The sequence below is a fragment of the Haematobia irritans genome, chromosome 4 (assembly GCF_050003625.1).
Source record: "Haematobia irritans isolate KBUSLIRL chromosome 4, ASM5000362v1, whole genome shotgun sequence".
Classification (NCBI taxonomy): domain Eukaryota; kingdom Metazoa; phylum Arthropoda; class Insecta; order Diptera; family Muscidae; genus Haematobia; species Haematobia irritans.
The window spans coordinates 75,450,783-75,469,126 of record NC_134400.1 but is presented as its reverse complement, the minus strand read 5'-3'; positions in this window follow the sequence as shown (position 1 = coordinate 75,469,126).

The window sequence follows — 18,344 nt, the reverse complement described above, 5'->3', positions numbered from 1 at the left end:
ATAGTAAATGAAATGAAGAGTTGCAATAGTATGAGAGCAACGGTGCAAATGTATGCAGAAAAATTAAAAAACCCCAACAGTGTACCCGTTATCTTGAAGCCGAAGAATAATCAAAACAGTGAGCAAACAGAGAAAGACGTGAAAGAGAGAATTAAACCTTCTTCTCTTAACTTACAAGTTAAGGGGTTTGTGAAGAGAAATGATGGAAAGGTTGCCATAAGATGCGAGAACGAGGATGCGAGAAAGGTTTTAACCGATGAGATCAAGGGAAAAATGGGAAATGATTACGAGGTAGAAACTCCAAGTATGAGACAACCAAAAATTTTAGTTACTGGTATGCATGAAGAATTGGATAAAAATACTATCGTTGCAGCAATCCGAAAACAAAATGACATTTCTTGCAATAAATTGGAATGTATAAAAGTCTACAAGTCATATAAAAATTCAAATGTTTACAATGCAATTATTGAAACAGATGGGGAAGGATATGATATAATAATGAAAAAGAAGAAAATTAACGTTGAGTGGGACAGGTGCCCAGTATATGAAAGCTGTAATGTATTGCGATGTTTCAAATGCTGGGGTTTTAACCACACGTCAAGGCATTGTAAAAGCGTGGAACAGATTTGTGCCAAATGTAGCGGGGCTGGTCACACTTTTCGAGAGTGTAGAAATGAATACACCAAATGTATAAATTGCCAAAAGGCAAAGGAAAGATTAAATTTAAGAGATGTTGATGTAAACCATGACTGTAGAAGTAATGAGTGTCGCGTACTACAAAGGCGAACGAAATACGAAAATGAACGTGTTGCATACTAGCAACCAAAGTATATAAAGGGATTATATATGAACATCGCAGGCTTATTTTCAAATTTTAAAGAACTGGAAGAGATATGCAATGACAAACAATTTGATTTCATTTGTTTAACTGAAACACATTTGACAAAAAATATTAATGATGGAGAATTTAAAATACAAAATTATTCAATTATAAGATGCGATAGAAATTCCCGGCACACTGGAGGAGTTTGTTTCTATATAAGAAATAACTGGCAAGCGAAGATTGTAGATTGTACATCTATTGATAAAATCGTATGGTGGTTAAAGATTGAAATACGCAGTGGCAGAGAAGTATTTTTATTAGCTGGATTATACCGATCCCCCTCTTTTACTACTTCAGGAGAATTCACAAACTTTTTTGAGAATGAAATAGACAAACTTTCAGGCCAAGACAAATGCTTAATAATGGGAGATTTCAATGTTAACTGGCTTGAGAATAGCTGTAAAAAGAAGCAGCTACACTGTTAGAAAAATATGTTTTCATATGTTCCGATATAAGCAAAATGTGTTTCGGGCACAATTTTAAAACACAATATATTTAAGTGCAAGCATGTAATGTTCCTAAACTAACACTAAATGTTTGGGACATCTATGTTAATATGTTAGAATATATTATGTTTGGGGCATGAATGTTTCATAAAAATCATATGTGTGAATGCAAACATATATAAATTTACAAATTTCGACTAAACATACATACAGTATGTCAAGAAAGTCTTTTGACATTGCCAACTATTTCAAATTCTAGAAATAATTGAAATATTAAATATTTTATTAAATTTTTAATTCTGTGTACGTATGTGTACTTTGCAAAATACATAATAAAATATTTTTTTTTTAAATTTCATTATATTTAATTTTGGGACAAAACATAATTTTTATCCCATTGTCAAAACACTTTCTTGACAAACTGTATGTTGTGATATTTTATTCAAAGCGACAGAGAGAATATAGAGAAAGAAATAGAGATGGAAACCGGGAGAGTTGACGAAAGATATCAACATAACACAGCAAGAGAATCAAAAGAGAACAATTTCTGTGAAACCGCTTTTATGTTGTTTCGGAAAACTGTTTTATGATAAGACCAAAAATTTGATACGCTTAAGCCTAAATATTATTTAATTTGGATAAAGAGAATAGACATTCGGAACCAAGAGAATAGACATTTGAAAAACAAACAGCATATGTTTTCGCCTTGAGAGCAGCATTTTATGTATGTGTGGACATGTGTTTTGTTTATTATTTTGGCATTATGGGCACAATTTTTTTCTTGGTTCGTTAAAAGAAATCAGGGGTCTTCATAAAAATAACGAAAGGGCACTATACTCTTTTTAGAGTTGGGACAGTAAAATGAAATAAGGAGGAAATAGTGAAAAATTACACTGTAACATGTAAAAAAAAAAAAAACAAAGTTTAGGTCCTCTTTATTAATAAGTAGTCCACGAAGAGTTGACGGACAGCTTCAAATATAAAAGCGGGCATTAAACTCGAGTTTTGCAGCTAAAACAATTTAAAAAGTTTATTTTCTTTAAAATGAATTATTAAAGAAAAATAAAAGGCATTTTAGAGCGATGGTGTTTATATTATAAAATTATTTATGTATGTTTATACTCGACTCCACGTTCTTCTTTTGTTAGAGTTTTTGAATTCCTTCCAAATTTTAAAGTTTTATACCAAAAACAGTTTTTTGTTACAAAATTGTTATATTTGCAATAAAAAAATAATATTTTATCCAAAAATTAGTCAATTTCGTGTATATCAAGCACTGTTACTGACTATACATCTTTACTAACCCACATTTCGAAGTTTCATTATAAAAATTTAATATAGTATAAATATAAAAAAAAACAAAGTGTTCGGTCGGAGCAGGGATTGAACCCACGACCCTTTGCATGCAAGGCAGACATGCTAACCACTGCTCCACGTGGCAAACAAATGTATGTTTCTGTTAAATAATGTTATGTTTGCATGGGCTCGTGGGCGCTGCAAACTATGCTATATAAATGTAACTTATAACGATAATTATCTACTGGTGACTATAACAGCTACGTAGCCCAGTGGGTGTGTGTAGACTTACACACTGTATGGTCCTCGGTTCGATTCTCCGTGCAGGCGAAAGGTAAAATTTAAAAAAATTATAAAAGTGAATAATTTCTTCAACATTATTTGTATTACAGAAAAAGGTGCCAAGAACTAAAAAATTTCGCGGAAGTGAAAATTACGAGTATATTAGGGAATGAGCACAATCATTTTTGGGAAAAATTCTTCCAAGCATATAATATTTTTGAGCTCAAAATGCTTCCAAACATATAATATGTTCACATAAAACAAATATATTAATGTTTCGGCAGTATCCAATAATATATGTGCTTCCTGCAAAATATGTTTGGAACATATGTTAAAGAACGATTTTTTTTTGAGGGTGTAGAAGAAATAATAGAAGATAACTATTTTAAGCAAATTGTAATACAGCCTACGAGGATAACAAAAAATTCATCTACCTTGATAGACTATGTTATCAGTAATTTTGAAGGAATTCAAACGTCTACAAATGATTATATGAAGCGACCACGAGGCACTGGAAATTCTTATTATAAGGAAAAGCATAGAAACATCTAGTACAAAGGAAGTAAGATCTTTGCATTTCAACAACGTTCTCTTTCGAAACATATTAAATGATGTAGTAGATTTTGGTTCATCAGTAAATGAAATCACAGAAAATTTTGTGAGTAAAATAAATAATGCATTGAGTTCAATGATGATCTGTAAAAAGGTGCATATAACAAATACCCCGCCAAACCCATGGTACAACAACAATCTTAAAGCAATGAAACACAATAAGATACAGTTATATAATATAGCGATTTGGAGCAATAATGAGGATGATTGGAAGAAGTATAGACACATCAGAAATAATTATGGCAAAGAAATAAAAAAAGCGAAAGCCAATTTCATTAACAACAAAATTAAAGGTTGTTTAGACCGAAAATCCATGTGGAGGACAATAAAAAGTTTAGTGTTAAAAAAGAAGGATACCCAAATAAAACAAATAAATTTGAAAGGCGTTGTTGTGTCTGGAGATAAGGATATTGCAGAAGGGCTAAATTCGTTTTTTATAGACAGCATTTATGACGTCGTAAACAGTATACCTTTTGAAACATATGAAAACATGATAGTACAAAACGCTCAGTCTTATTTCAAATTCAGAATGATAGATCTAAATGAGTTAAGGGAGACTATGAGAGCGATAAATGGCAAGAAAGATCAATATTTTGTGACAACTAAAATGCTGCTGGATAACTTTGACATTGTTGGGCAAATTCTGCACAAAATTGTTGTGGAATCTTTAGAAACCGGAATATTTCCAGATGTCCTGAAGGAATCATACATTATACCCATACAGAAAATTAAAAATACGACAAATGCTAATGAGATAAGACCGATAAACATGCTGCCTATATTAAGCAAAATAATAGAAAAAATTGTACATACACAGTTATATGCACACTTTGAAACTAATAATTTTCTTATTGAAACCCAATCAGGATTTAGGCAGAACCATAGTTGCGAAGCACTATTAAATCTCGTAGTAACCCAATGGAAATCAGAAATTAATGCAAAAAACTGCGTTGCAGCTGTTTTTCTAGATCTAAAACGCGCTTTTGAAACGGTAAATAGAGAAATACTCTTGAAGAAATTGAATAGATATGGAGTTAAAGGAAAAGAACTGAAATGGTTTGAAAGCTACCTGAGTAATAGAAGGCAAAGGACAAAGTGTGGCTTACATATATCGTCAAAAATTGGAGTTGAAATTGGGGTGCCACAAGGAGCAGTATTGGGGACTTTACTGTTTTTAATATACGTCAATGACATTAAACAAATATTGCATAAAGCAAAAGTTTGTCTGTTTGCGGATGATGCTCTTATTTATACCCATGGATCTAATATAGAGGAGTGTATAAGAGATTTAAATCAAGATTTGAAAAATGTGGAGATATACCTGCGAATGAATAGGCTAAAACTAAATATAAGCAAAACAAAAGCAATGATTTTGAATGGGCCAACATTTAACCACATATACATACAAGATGAAATAGTGGAGCAAGTGGAGGAAATAAAGTACTTAGGTGTTATAATTGACAGAAACCTTAAATTTGATACTCATTTCAACTACATATGTTCGAAAATTTCAAAGAAAATAGCATTTTTAAGAAGAATTCGATCTCAACTGCCTACACGCTCACAAAAAATCGCTTCTGTAACATATACTCCCAAACATATTTTGCTTCAAGCATATACATTTTTGGGTATTGCCCAAACATTTATATGTTTGATCTCTTCCAATATATAATATGTTTGAAAGCATATTGGTCTAAACAATATATATTTGGGTAGTCTAAGTTCCAAACATTTTGTATTTTTGCATCCAAATTCAATAACGTTGTCTTCCAAAAAACAATATGTTATTATGTGAACATATAATATGTTTGGAAGCATTTTTCACCCAAAAATATTATATGCTTAAAAAAATTCTCCCAAACAATATTGTGCTCAAAATTTTATTTATTTATATATTTACAATCATAATGAATTATGAAAATAAACAGGTAATATAGTTGCTAACAACATAGGTTTTCGACCTGAATGCTCAAAATTTTGTTTCTGCCCAATTGTATATTCCCCCACATCTTCCTCACTTCCACGAGATTTTTTAGTTCTTAGCACCTTTTTCTGCAATACAAACATTGTAGAAGAAATTATTCAATTGTATAATTTTTATACCCACCACCATAAAATGGTGACGGGGGTATAATAAGTTTGTCATTCCGTTTGTAACACATCGAAATATCGATTTCCGACTATATAAAGTATATATATTCTTGATCAGGGAGAAATTCTAAGACGATATAAGCATGTCTGTCTGTCTGTTGTAATCACGCTACAGCCTTCAATAATGGCGCTATCGTCTAGAAATTTGGCACAGATTAGTTTTTTGTTTGCAGGCAGGTCAAGTTCGAAGATGGGCTATATCGGTCCAAGTTTTGATATAGTCCCCATATAAACCGACCTCCCGATTTGGGGTCTTGGGCCTATAAAAACCGTAGTTTTTATCAGATTTGCCTGAAATGTGAAATCCAGAGGTATTTTGGGACCATAAGTAGGTGTGTCGAAAATGGTCTGTATCGGTCCATGTTTTGATATAGCCCCCATATAGACCGATCTCCCGATTTTGCTTCTTGGGCGTCTAGAAACTATATTTACCAGCCGATTTGCCTGAAATTGGAAATCTATAGGTATTGTGGGACTATAAAGAGGTATGTCGAAAATGGTCCGTATCGGTCCATGTTTTGGTATAGCCCCCATATAGACCGATCTCCCGATTTTGCTTCTTACGCGTCTAGAAACAGTATTTCCTATCCGATTTGTATGAAATTGAAAATCTAGAGGTATTTTGGGACCATAAAGAGGTGTGTCGAAAATGGTGTCCATCGGTCCATGTTTTGATATGGCCCCCATATAAACCAACCTCCCGATTTGGAGTCTTGGGCCTATAAAAACCGTAGTTTTTATCCAATTTGCCTGAAATAGGAAATATAGAGGTATTTGAGGACCATAAAAAGGTGTGCCGAAAATGGTGCCCATCGGTCCATGTTTTGGTATAGCCCCCATACAGACCGATATCCCGATTTTGCTTCTAGGGCTTCTAGAAACTATATTTACCATCCGATTTGCCTGAAATTGGAATCTAGATGTATTTGAGGACCATAAAAAGGTGTGCCGAAAATGGTGCTCATCGGTCCATGTTTTGATATAGCCCCCGTAGAGACTGATCTCCCGATTTTGCTTCTTGGGAAAATCTAGAGTTCTTTTGGGGCCATAAAAAGGTGTGCCGAAAATGGTGCCCATTTTTTGGTATAGCCCCCATATAGACTAATCTCTCTATTTTTACTTCTTGGGCGTCTAGAGACTATAGTTTCTAGCCGATTTGTTTGAAATTGAAAATCTGGTCACAAATATGTGAGTAGCAAATGGTACCTATCGGTCCATGTTTTTGTGTAGCCCCCATATACACCGATCTCCCGGCTTTATTTCTTTGGCTTCTAGAATCCGTAGTTTTTATCCGATTTGCTGGAATTTTGTAATCTATAATGAAAGTTTTGACAAACGAAAATTCCTTTTCTTATAAAGTATTTTCGTTTATTCAACGATTGTCTCTAAAATTTGTGTCGAAAGAAAACTTTGCTTGTCTAATATTACATTTCTCAAAAAAGAAAACACTTCTTTCAGGGTATAGCAGGCGCACTGATCATGAAAATTGCTTCAAACTGAAAGTAAAATTTCCAGATTTTACTCATCGTATTTAAATAATGGCGGAAAAAATTTACATATTTAAGATTTTAAATCAAGGCGTAATTTCATCATATACACGAAAATTGGTTCTCATAAATCCAGAATCTGATCTGGTCTTCATAGGTAGAATCTTTTGTCTTCGGGAACTGACTTGCTTGGGAGAAGATTTGTCATCAAACCCCCTAAAATTCTATATATTATCAAGTAACCCACTACGACGAAGAGTTTTCAAAGTAAACTATCATATTTGATTCATGGTGGTGGGTATTTAAAATTCGGCCCGGCCGAATTTACTGCTTTATATACTTGTTTTATTTTAATTTTACCTTTTGCCGGACGGGGATTCGAACAGCGGACCACACAGTTTGTAAGGATCAAAGAAGTAGCTGATCAATTGTCCATTGGATTGAACCCACGACCCTTTGCATGCAAGGCAGACATGCTAACCACTGCTCCACGTGGCAAACAAATGTATGTTTCTGTTAAATAATGTTATGTTTGCATGGGCTCGTGGGCGCTGCAAACTATGCTATATAAATGTAACTTATAACGATAATTATCTACTGGTGACTATAACAGCTACGTAGCCCAGTGGGTGTGTGTAGACTTACACACTGTATGGTCCTCGGTTCGATTCTCCGTGCAGGCGAAAGGTAAAATTTAAAAAAATTATAAAAGTGAATAATTTCTTCAACATTATTTGTATTACAGAAAAAGGTGTCAAGAACTAAAAAATTTCGCGGAAGTGAAAATTACGAGTATGTTAGGGAATGAGCACAATCATTTTTGGGAAAAATTCTTCCAAGCATATAATATTTTTGAGCTCAAAATGCTTCCAAACATATAATATGTTCACATAAAACAAATATATTAATGTTTCGGCAGTATCCAATAATATATGTGCTTCCTGCAAAATATGTTTGGAACATATGTTAAAGAACGATTTTTTTTTGAGGGTGTAGAAGAAATAATAGAAGATAACTATTTTAAGCAAATTGTAATACAGCCTACGAGGATAACAAAAAATTCATCTACCTTGATAGACTATGTTATCAGTAATTTTGAAGGAATTCAAACGTCTACAAATGATTATATGAAGCGACCACGAGGCACTGGAAATTCTTATTATAAGGAAAAGCATAGAAACATCTAGTACAAAGGAAGTAAGATCTTTGCATTTCAACAACGTTCTCTTTCGAAACATATTAAATGATGTAGTAGATTTTGGTTCATCAGTAAATGAAATCACAGAAAATTTTGTGAGTAAAATAAATAATGCATTGAGTTCAATGATGATCTGTAAAAAGGTGCATATAACAAATACCCCGCCAAACCCATGGTACAACAACAATCTTAAAGCAATGAAACACAATAAGATACAGTTATATAATATAGCGATTTGGAGCAATAATGAGGATGATTGGAAGAAGTATAGACACATCAGAAATAATTATGGCAAAGAAATAAAAAAAGCGAAAGCCAATTTCATTAACAACAAAATTAAAGGTTGTTTAGACCGAAAATCCATGTGGAGGACAATAAAAAGTTTAGTGTTAAAAAAGAAGGATACCCAAATAAAACAAATAAATTTGAAAGGCGTTGTTGTGTCTGGAGATAAGGATATTGCAGAAGGGCTAAATTCGTTTTTTATAGACAGCATTTATGACGTCGTAAACAGTATACCTTTTGAAACATATGAAAACATGATAGTACAAAACGCTCAGTCTTATTTCAAATTCAGAATGATAGATCTAAATGAGTTAAGGGAGACTATGAGAGCGATAAATGGCAAGAAAGATCAATATTTTGTGACAACTAAAATGCTGCTGGATAACTTTGACATTGTTGGGCAAATTCTGCACAAAATTGTTGTGGAATCTTTAGAAACCGGAATATTTCCAGATGTCCTGAAGGAATCATACATTATACCCATACAGAAAATTAAAAATACGACAAATGCTAATGAGATAAGACCGATAAACATGCTGCCTATATTAAGCAAAATAATAGAAAAAATTGTACATACACAGTTATATGCACACTTTGAAACTAATAATTTTCTTATTGAAACCCAATCAGGATTTAGGCAGAACCATAGTTGCGAAGCACTATTAAATCTCGTAGTAACCCAATGGAAATCAGAAATTAATGCAAAAAACTGCGTTGCAGCTGTTTTTCTAGATCTAAAACGCGCTTTTGAAACGGTAAATAGAGAAATACTCTTGAAGAAATTGAATAGATATGGAGTTAAAGGAAAAGAACTGAAATGGTTTGAAAGCTACCTGAGTAATAGAAGGCAAAGGACAAAGTGTGGCTTACATATATCGTCAAAAATTGGAGTTGAAATTGGGGTGCCACAAGGAGCAGTATTGGGGACTTTACTGTTTTTAATATACGTCAATGACATTAAACAAATATTGCATAAAGCAAAAGTTTGTCTGTTTGCGGATGATGCTCTTATTTATACCCATGGATCTAATATAGAGGAGTGTATAAGAGATTTAAATCAAGATTTGAAAAATGTGGAGATATACCTGCGAATGAATAGGCTAAAACTAAATATAAGCAAAACAAAAGCAATGATTTTGAATGGGCCAACATTTAACCACATATACATACAAGATGAAATAGTGGAGCAAGTGGAGGAAATAAAGTACTTAGGTGTTATAATTGACAGAAACCTTAAATTTGATACTCATTTCAACTACATATGTTCGAAAATTTCAAAGAAAATAGCATTTTTAAGAAGAATTCGATCTCAACTGCCTACACGCTCACAAAAAATCGCTTCTGTAACATATACTCCCAAACATATTTTGCTTCAAGCATATACATTTTTGGGTATTGCCCAAACATTTATATGTTTGATCTCTTCCAATATATAATATGTTTGAAAGCATATTGGTCTAAACAATATATATTTGGGTAGTCTAAGTTCCAAACATTTTGTATTTTTGCATCCAAATTCAATAACGTTGTCTTCCAAAAAACAATATGTTATTATGTGAACATATAATATGTTTGGAAGCATTTTTCACCCAAAAATATTATATGCTTAAAAAAATTCTCCCAAACAATATTGTGCTCAAAATTTTATTTATTTATATATTTACAATCATAATGAATTATGAAAATAAACAGGTAATATAGTTGCTAACAACATAGGTTTTCGACCTGAATGCTCAAAATTTTGTTTCTGCCCAATTGTATATTCCCCCACATCTTCCTCACTTCCACGAGATTTTTTAGTTCTTAGCACCTTTTTCTGTAATACAAACATTGTAGAAGAAATTATTCAATTGTATAATTTTTATACCCACCACCATAAAATGGTGACGGGGGTATAATAAGTTTGTCATTCCGTTTGTAACACATCGAAATATCGATTTCCGACTATATAAAGTATATATATTCTTGATCAGGGAGAAATTCTAAGACGATATAAGCATGTCTGTCTGTCTGTTGTAATCACGCTACAGCCTTCAATAATGGCGCTATCGTCTAGAAATTTGGCACAGATTAGTTTTTTGTTTGCAGGCAGGTCAAGTTCGAAGATGGGCTATATCGGTCCAAGTTTTGATATAGTCCCCATATAAACCGACCTCCCGATTTGGGGTCTTGGGCCTATAAAAACCGTAGTTTTTATCAGATTTGCCTGAAATGTGAAATCCAGAGGTATTTTGGGACCATAAGTAGGTGTGTCGAAAATGGTCTGTATCGGTCCATGTTTTGATATAGCCCCCATATAGACCGATCTCCCGATTTTGCTTCTTGGGCGTCTAGAAACTATATTTACCAGCCGATTTGCCTGAAATTGGAAATCTATAGGTATTGTGGGACTATAAAGAGGTATGTCGAAAATGGTCCGTATCGGTCCATGTTTTGGTATAGCCCCCATATAGACCGATCTCCCGATTTTGCTTCTTACGCGTCTAGAAACAGTATTTCCTATCCGATTTGTATGAAATTGAAAATCTAGAGGTATTTTGGGACCATAAAGAGGTGTGTCGAAAATGGTGTCCATCGGTCCATGTTTTGATATGGCCCCCATATAAACCAACCTCCCGATTTGGAGTCTTGGGCCTATAAAAACCGTAGTTTTTATCCAATTTGCCTGAAATAGGAAATATAGAGGTATTTGAGGACCATAAAAAGGTGTGCCGAAAATGGTGCCCATCGGTCCATGTTTTGGTATAGCCCCCATACAGACCGATATCCCGATTTTGCTTCTAGGGCTTCTAGAAACTATATTTACCATCCGATTTGCCTGAAATTGGAAATCTAGATGTATTTGAGGACCATAAAAAGGTGTGCCGAAAATGGTGCTCATCGGTCCATGTTTTGATATAGCCCCCGTAGAGACTGATCTCCCGATTTTGCTTCTTGGGAAAATCTAGAGTTCTTTTGGGGCCATAAAAAGGTGTGCCGAAAATGGTGCCCATTTTTTGGTATAGCCCCCATATAGACTAATCTCTCTATTTTTACTTCTTGGGCGTCTAGAGACTATAGTTTCTAGCCGATTTGTTTGAAATTGAAAATCTGGTCACAAATATGTGAGTAGCAAATGGTACCTATCGGTCCATGTTTTTGTGTAGCCCCCATATACACCGATCTCCCGGCTTTATTTCTTTGGCTTCTAGAATCCGTAGTTTTTATCCGATTTGCTGGAATTTTGTAATCTATAATGAAAGTTTTGACAAACGAAAATTCCTTTTCTTATAAAGTATTTTCGTTTATTCAACGATTGTCTCTAAAATTTGTGTCGAAAGAAAACTTTGCTTGTCTAATATTACATTTCTCAAAAAAGAAAACACTTCTTTCAGGGTATAGCAGGCGCACTGATCATGAAAATTGCTTCAAACTGAAAGTAAAATTTCCAGATTTTACTCATCGTATTTAAATAATGGCGGAAAAAATTTACATATTTAAGATTTTAAATCAAGGCGTAATTTCATCATATACACGAAAATTGGTTCTCATAAATCCAGAATCTGATCTGGTCTTCATAGGTAGAATCTTTTGTCTTCGGGAACTGACTTGCTTGGGAGAAGATTTGTCATCAAACCCCCTAAAATTCTATATATTATCAAGTAACCCACTACGACGAAGAGTTTTCAAAGTAAACTATCATATTTGATTCATGGTGGTGGGTATTTAAAATTCGGCCCGGCCGAATTTACTGCTTTATATACTTGTTTTATTTTAATTTTACCTTTTGCCGGACGGGGATTCGAACAGCGGACCACACAGTTTGTAAGGATCAAAGAAGTAGCTGATCAATTGTCCAAGGAAAAATAAAATGTTAATTTTGTAATAACAAGCAACAACCACCAACTTAATTCAATATCGCTCTCTGTTAAATAGCGCTCCAAGCTACTAAACACATATATGTTTATAGGCTATTTCTAAATTAATATATGTTTGCATCCAAGCATATTATATTTACAAACATTTTATGTCCCAAACATAATATGTTCTAACATATTAACATATATGTCCCAAACATGTTATGCTAGTTTATGGACATTATATGCTTGCATTCAAAAATATTGTGTTTAAAAATTTGTGTTCCAAACCTATAATGTTTATAGCCAAACATATGAAAAACAGTCTTTTTCATCCGTGTACAGAAACTGCTATAAACATATATAAACAACGATAAAACCACATTTTGAATACTGCTCTACATTATTATTTCTTGGAAACCAATCTGTAAAAAATAGACTTCAAAAATTGCAAAATAAAGGAATGCGTTGCATATTGAGATGTCACAGATTAACTCATATATCTACAATGCTGGATACTTTGCGGTGGCTATCAATAAACCAGAGGCTTGTAATGAATGCTTTAATATTTATCTTCAAAATTAAAAATGGAATGTTGCCCATGTATTTGGAGAACTACATAACATATGTATCAGATGTACAACCGTACAGTTTAAGAAACACAAATAACTTCAGATTGCATTTTAGTACAACTAGTTTCTATCAAAATTTACTTTTATATAACGGTCTTAAAGTGTTCAATGAAATGCCAGATGATTTAAAAAACATTGATAATTATTTTTTTTAAAAGTAGATTAATTTCATATGTAAAACTGAGATTTTAATGTAATTTAATCTAGTTTTGTATAAAAAAAAAGAAAGTGTAAATAATAACTATATAAGTTAAATAAAGAGAGAAAAAAACAAAGCATCAAAGTCGTCGTGGCCGTTAAAAATTCGTGTATAGCAGTTACATAGAATAGTCAGAAATTCATCTGTTGCATTTCAAAAAAAAATTATATGGGATTCGATTTCGAGATTTCTTCTCCTTCACTTTACAAAGTTGTTCTCTTAATTCTGGCAATGTAAAGTCTCTGCCCAAGTTCTCGTGAACCTTTCTTTGAAGTGCGTAATGAATTAATGAGCCATTCACGTTTGGATTTAGAAGAGATTCAAAGTGATCCTTCAGCATACTTGCAGTGATTTCACTGTTAGAAAAATATGTTTTTCATATGTTTCGATATAAACAAAATGTGTTTCGGGCACAATTTTTAAACACAATATATTTAAGTGCAAACATGTAATGTTCTCAAACTAACACTAAATGTTTGGAACACATATGTTAATATGTTAGAATATATTATGTTTGGGGCATGCATGTTTCATAAAAATTATATGTGTGAATGTAAACATCTATAAATTTACAAATTTCGAGTAAACATATATATGTTGTGATATTTTATTCAGAGAGACACAGAGAGAGAGAGTGAGAGTATAGAGAAAGAAATTGAGATAAAAACCGGGAGGGTTGACGAAAGATATCAAATTAACACAGCGAGAGAATCGAAGGAGAGCAATTTCTGTGAAACCGCTTATATGTTGTTTCGGAAACTGCTTTATGATAAGGCCAAAAATTGTATACGCTTAAGTCTAAATATTATTTAATTTAAGTCTAAATATTATTTAATTTGTGTATATTATAAAATTATTTATATATGTTTATACTCGACCCCACGTTCTTCCTTTGTTAGAGTTTTTGAATTCCTTCCAAAATATCAAACTTTTATACCAAAACCAGTTTTTTATTACAAAATTGTTATTTTTGCAATAAAAAAATTATATTTTATCCAAAAGCTCAGTCCATTTCGTTTATATCAAGCACTGTTTCTGACTGTAAATCTTTAATAACCCACATTTCGAAGTTTCATTATAAAAATTTATAGTATAAATATAAATATGTAAATTAAAAAAAAAAAACAATTGGTGTTTGGTCGGAGCAGGGATTGAACCCACGACCCTTTGCATGTACGGCAGACATGCTATCCACTGCTCCACGTTGCCAACACATGTATGTTTCTGTTAAATAATGTTATGTTTGCATGGGCTCGTGGGCGCTGCAAACTATGCTATATAAATGTAACTTATAACGATAATTGTCTTCTGGTGACTATAACAGCTACGTAGCTCAGTGGTAGTGTGTTGGCTTACAAACTGTATGGTTCTCGGTTCGATTCTCCGTCCAGCCGAAAGGTAAAATTTAAAAAAATTATAAAATTGAATAATTTCTTCAACATTATTTGTATTACAGAAAAAGGTGCCAAGAACTAAAAAATTTCGTGGAATGAGCACAATCTTCTTTGGGGAAAATTCTTCCAAGCATATAATATTTTTGGGCTCAAAATGCTTCCTAACATATAATATTTTCTCATATAACAAACATATTAATGTTTCGGCAGTATCCAATAATATATGTGCTTCCTGCAAAATATGTTTGGAACATATGTTAGAGAGGCGATTTTTTTTGAGGGTGTTGGCATCCAATTGAATTTTCTTGTTGCCTTATTTCACGTGCAATTTTCCACCATGATTTGCTGTCTGTAATGCCATCTAACCTTCCTTTTAGATCGCTGTAGTAATCTATCTGCTTCTGCACGGATGAAAAAGACTGTTTTTCATGTGTTTGGCTATAAACATTATATGTTTGGAACACAAATTTTTAAACACAATATTTTTGAGGGCAAGCATATAATGTTCATAAACTAGCATAACATGTTTGGGACATATATGTTAATATGTTAGAACAAATTATGTTTGGGACATAAAATGTTTGTAAATATAATATGCGTGAATGCAAACATATATTAATTTAGAAATAGCCTATAATCATATATGTGTTTAGTAGCTTGGAGCGCTATTTAACAGGGAGCGATATTGAATTAAGTTGGTGGTTGTTGCTTGTTATTACAAAATTAATATTTTATTTTTCCTTGGGCAATTGATCAGCTACTTCTTTGATCCTTACAAACTGTGTGGTCCGTTGTTCGAGTCCCCGTCCGGCAAAAGGTAAAATTAAAATAAAAAAAATCATAAAATTGAATAATTTCTTCTACAATGTTTGTATTACAGAAAAAGGTGCTAAGAACTAAAAAATCTCGTGGAAGTGAGAAAGATGTCGGGGAATATGCAATTAGGCAGAAACAAAATTTTGAGCATTCAGGTCGAAAACCTATGTTGTTAGCACCTATATTACCTGTTTATTTTCATAATTCATTATGATTGTAAATATATAAATAAATAAATAAAATTTTGAGCACAATATTGTTTTGGAGAATTTTTTTAAGCATATAATATTTTTGGGTGCAAAATGCTTCCAAACATATTATATGCTCATATAATAACATATTGTTTTTTGGAAGACAACATTATTGAATTTGGATGCAAAAATACAAAATGTTTGGAACTTAGACTACCCAAACATATATTGTTTAGACCAATATGCTTTCAAACATATTATATATTGGAAGAGATCAAACATATAAATGTTTGGGCAATACCCAAAAATGTATATGCTTGAAGCAAAATATGTTTCGGAGTATATGGTACAGAAGCGATTTTTTGTGACCGTGAATATTCTCATTTATTGACCTTTGATACATATCTCTCTTCCATGGTTGCCAACTTAGCTTCGGGGTCAGATTAGTTTATCTGCTTCCATTTCTACACGCTCACAAAAAATCGCTTCTGTAACATATACTCCGAAACATATTTTGCTTCAAGCATATACATTTTTGGGTATTGCCCAAACATTTATATGTTTGATCTCTTCCAATATATAATATGTTTGAAAGCATATTGGTCTAAACAATATATGTTTGGGTAGTCTAAGTTCCAAACATTTTGTATTTTTGCATCCAAATTCAATAATGTTGTCTTCCAAAAAACAATATGTTATTATGTGACCATATAATATGTTTGGAAGCATTTTGCACCCAAAAATATTATATGCTTAAAAAAATTCTCCAAAACAATATTGTGCTCAAAATTTTATTTATTTATTTATATATTTACAATCATAATGAATTATGAAAATAAACAGGTTATATAGGTGCTAACAACATAGGTTTTCGACCTGAATGCTCAAAATTTTGTTTCTGCCCAATTGTATATTCCCCGACATCTTTCTCACTTCCACGAGATTTTTTAGTTCTTAGCACCTTTTTCTGTAATACAAACATTGTAGAAGAAATTATTCAATTGTATGATTTTTTTTATTTTAATTTTACCTTTTGCCGGACGGGGATTCGAACAGCGGACCGCACAGTTTGTAAGGATCAAAGAAGTAGCTGATCAATTGCCCAAGGAAAAATAAATGTTAATTTTGTAATAACAAGCAACAACCACCAACTTAATTTAATATCGCTCCCTGTTAAATAGCGCTCCAAGCTACTAAACACATATATGTTTATAGGCTATTTCTAAATTAATATATGTTTGCATCCAAGCATATTATATTTACAAACATTTTATGTCCCAAACATAATATGTTCTAACATATTAACATATATGTCCCAAACATGTTATGCTAGTTTATGAACATTATATGCTTGCACTCAAAAATATTGTGTTTAAAAATTTGTGTTCCAAACATATAATGTTTATAGCCAAACATATGAAAAACAGTCTTTTTCATCCGTGTACATATTTGTTACATTCCAAAGTTAACACCACCGGCCAATGATCTGACCAAAGTTGATTGTCAACGTTTAGTGTCTTCACATTTGAAATAATATCTAGAGATACTACACACAAATCAATAACCGAATTACCATTTTTGTTAGCAAAAGTAAAACATCCTTGTTCATCCCCTGCAGTTCTACCATTTAGGATGACAAGCCCATAATTGTTGCAGAATTCTGTATACTTCTTGCCATTTACATTAATAATCTTATCGTTGGATTTTCTTTGACCGTGTACTATAAGTTGGTTCGATAAATCTTTTGGACGTTGCTGATCCTCTCCAATTCTTACGTTGTGATCTCCGATAACTATTTTAGGTGAATCGTTATTGTTCACCGCCTCTTTTAATCCTGAAAAGTCTTCTGCCCAATTTGCAGTTCTTAAATATAATTGGTTTATTTCGCAAATTACGACATCCGTGAGATCACGTTCTACCACTTTGTATTTAAATCCACTCTGTTCTGCATCTCTCCGAATACCAAGTACTTAACCTCCAATCGCTCTTCCTCGATTGCTCACTGTAGTAGCATATTTCCAGTATATTTTGTAATTCTTAAATCTATTTTCATATTTAGTTTGACGACCTTCTTCTACATGAGTTTCCAATATAAAAAAAAATGACAAAATTTTCTAAATAATTAAAAAATTCATGATGAAGATATTTCCCCCCAAGGCCATTAACATTATAGGATACAATTGTTAAAAAAGCTTTTTCTAATTCATGTTTGCTTGTTTTCTCATTACTATGTAGAATACTTTGATTACAAATTAGTTTTTTTTTATCTTTTTTTAATAGTTTTTTGCTACAAACTTTTGATGAAGTTTACAATATTCCAATTCCAAATCTTTTATAGCTCCTCTATAAATATCTATAAGCATGTTCATTCCATTACCTTTGCCACACATAAGTTCTCTTTGTTCGTTCCAATAAAATAACAATTACTAGTTTATCACTACGTACGACGACTTTCTTCTCTTTGTTAATTTTCAATATCTCCTTTCTTTCAAGCTGGTGTCCAGATAAATCCCTCTCGACAAAAACTGAGATACCTGCCAAATGTTTTGTATTTCTAAAGATATCTTTAGGAAATCTTTCAGAACTCAGTTCTACCAAAACCGTCATTGTGTCGTTATCTTGTTTTAATTTCTTAA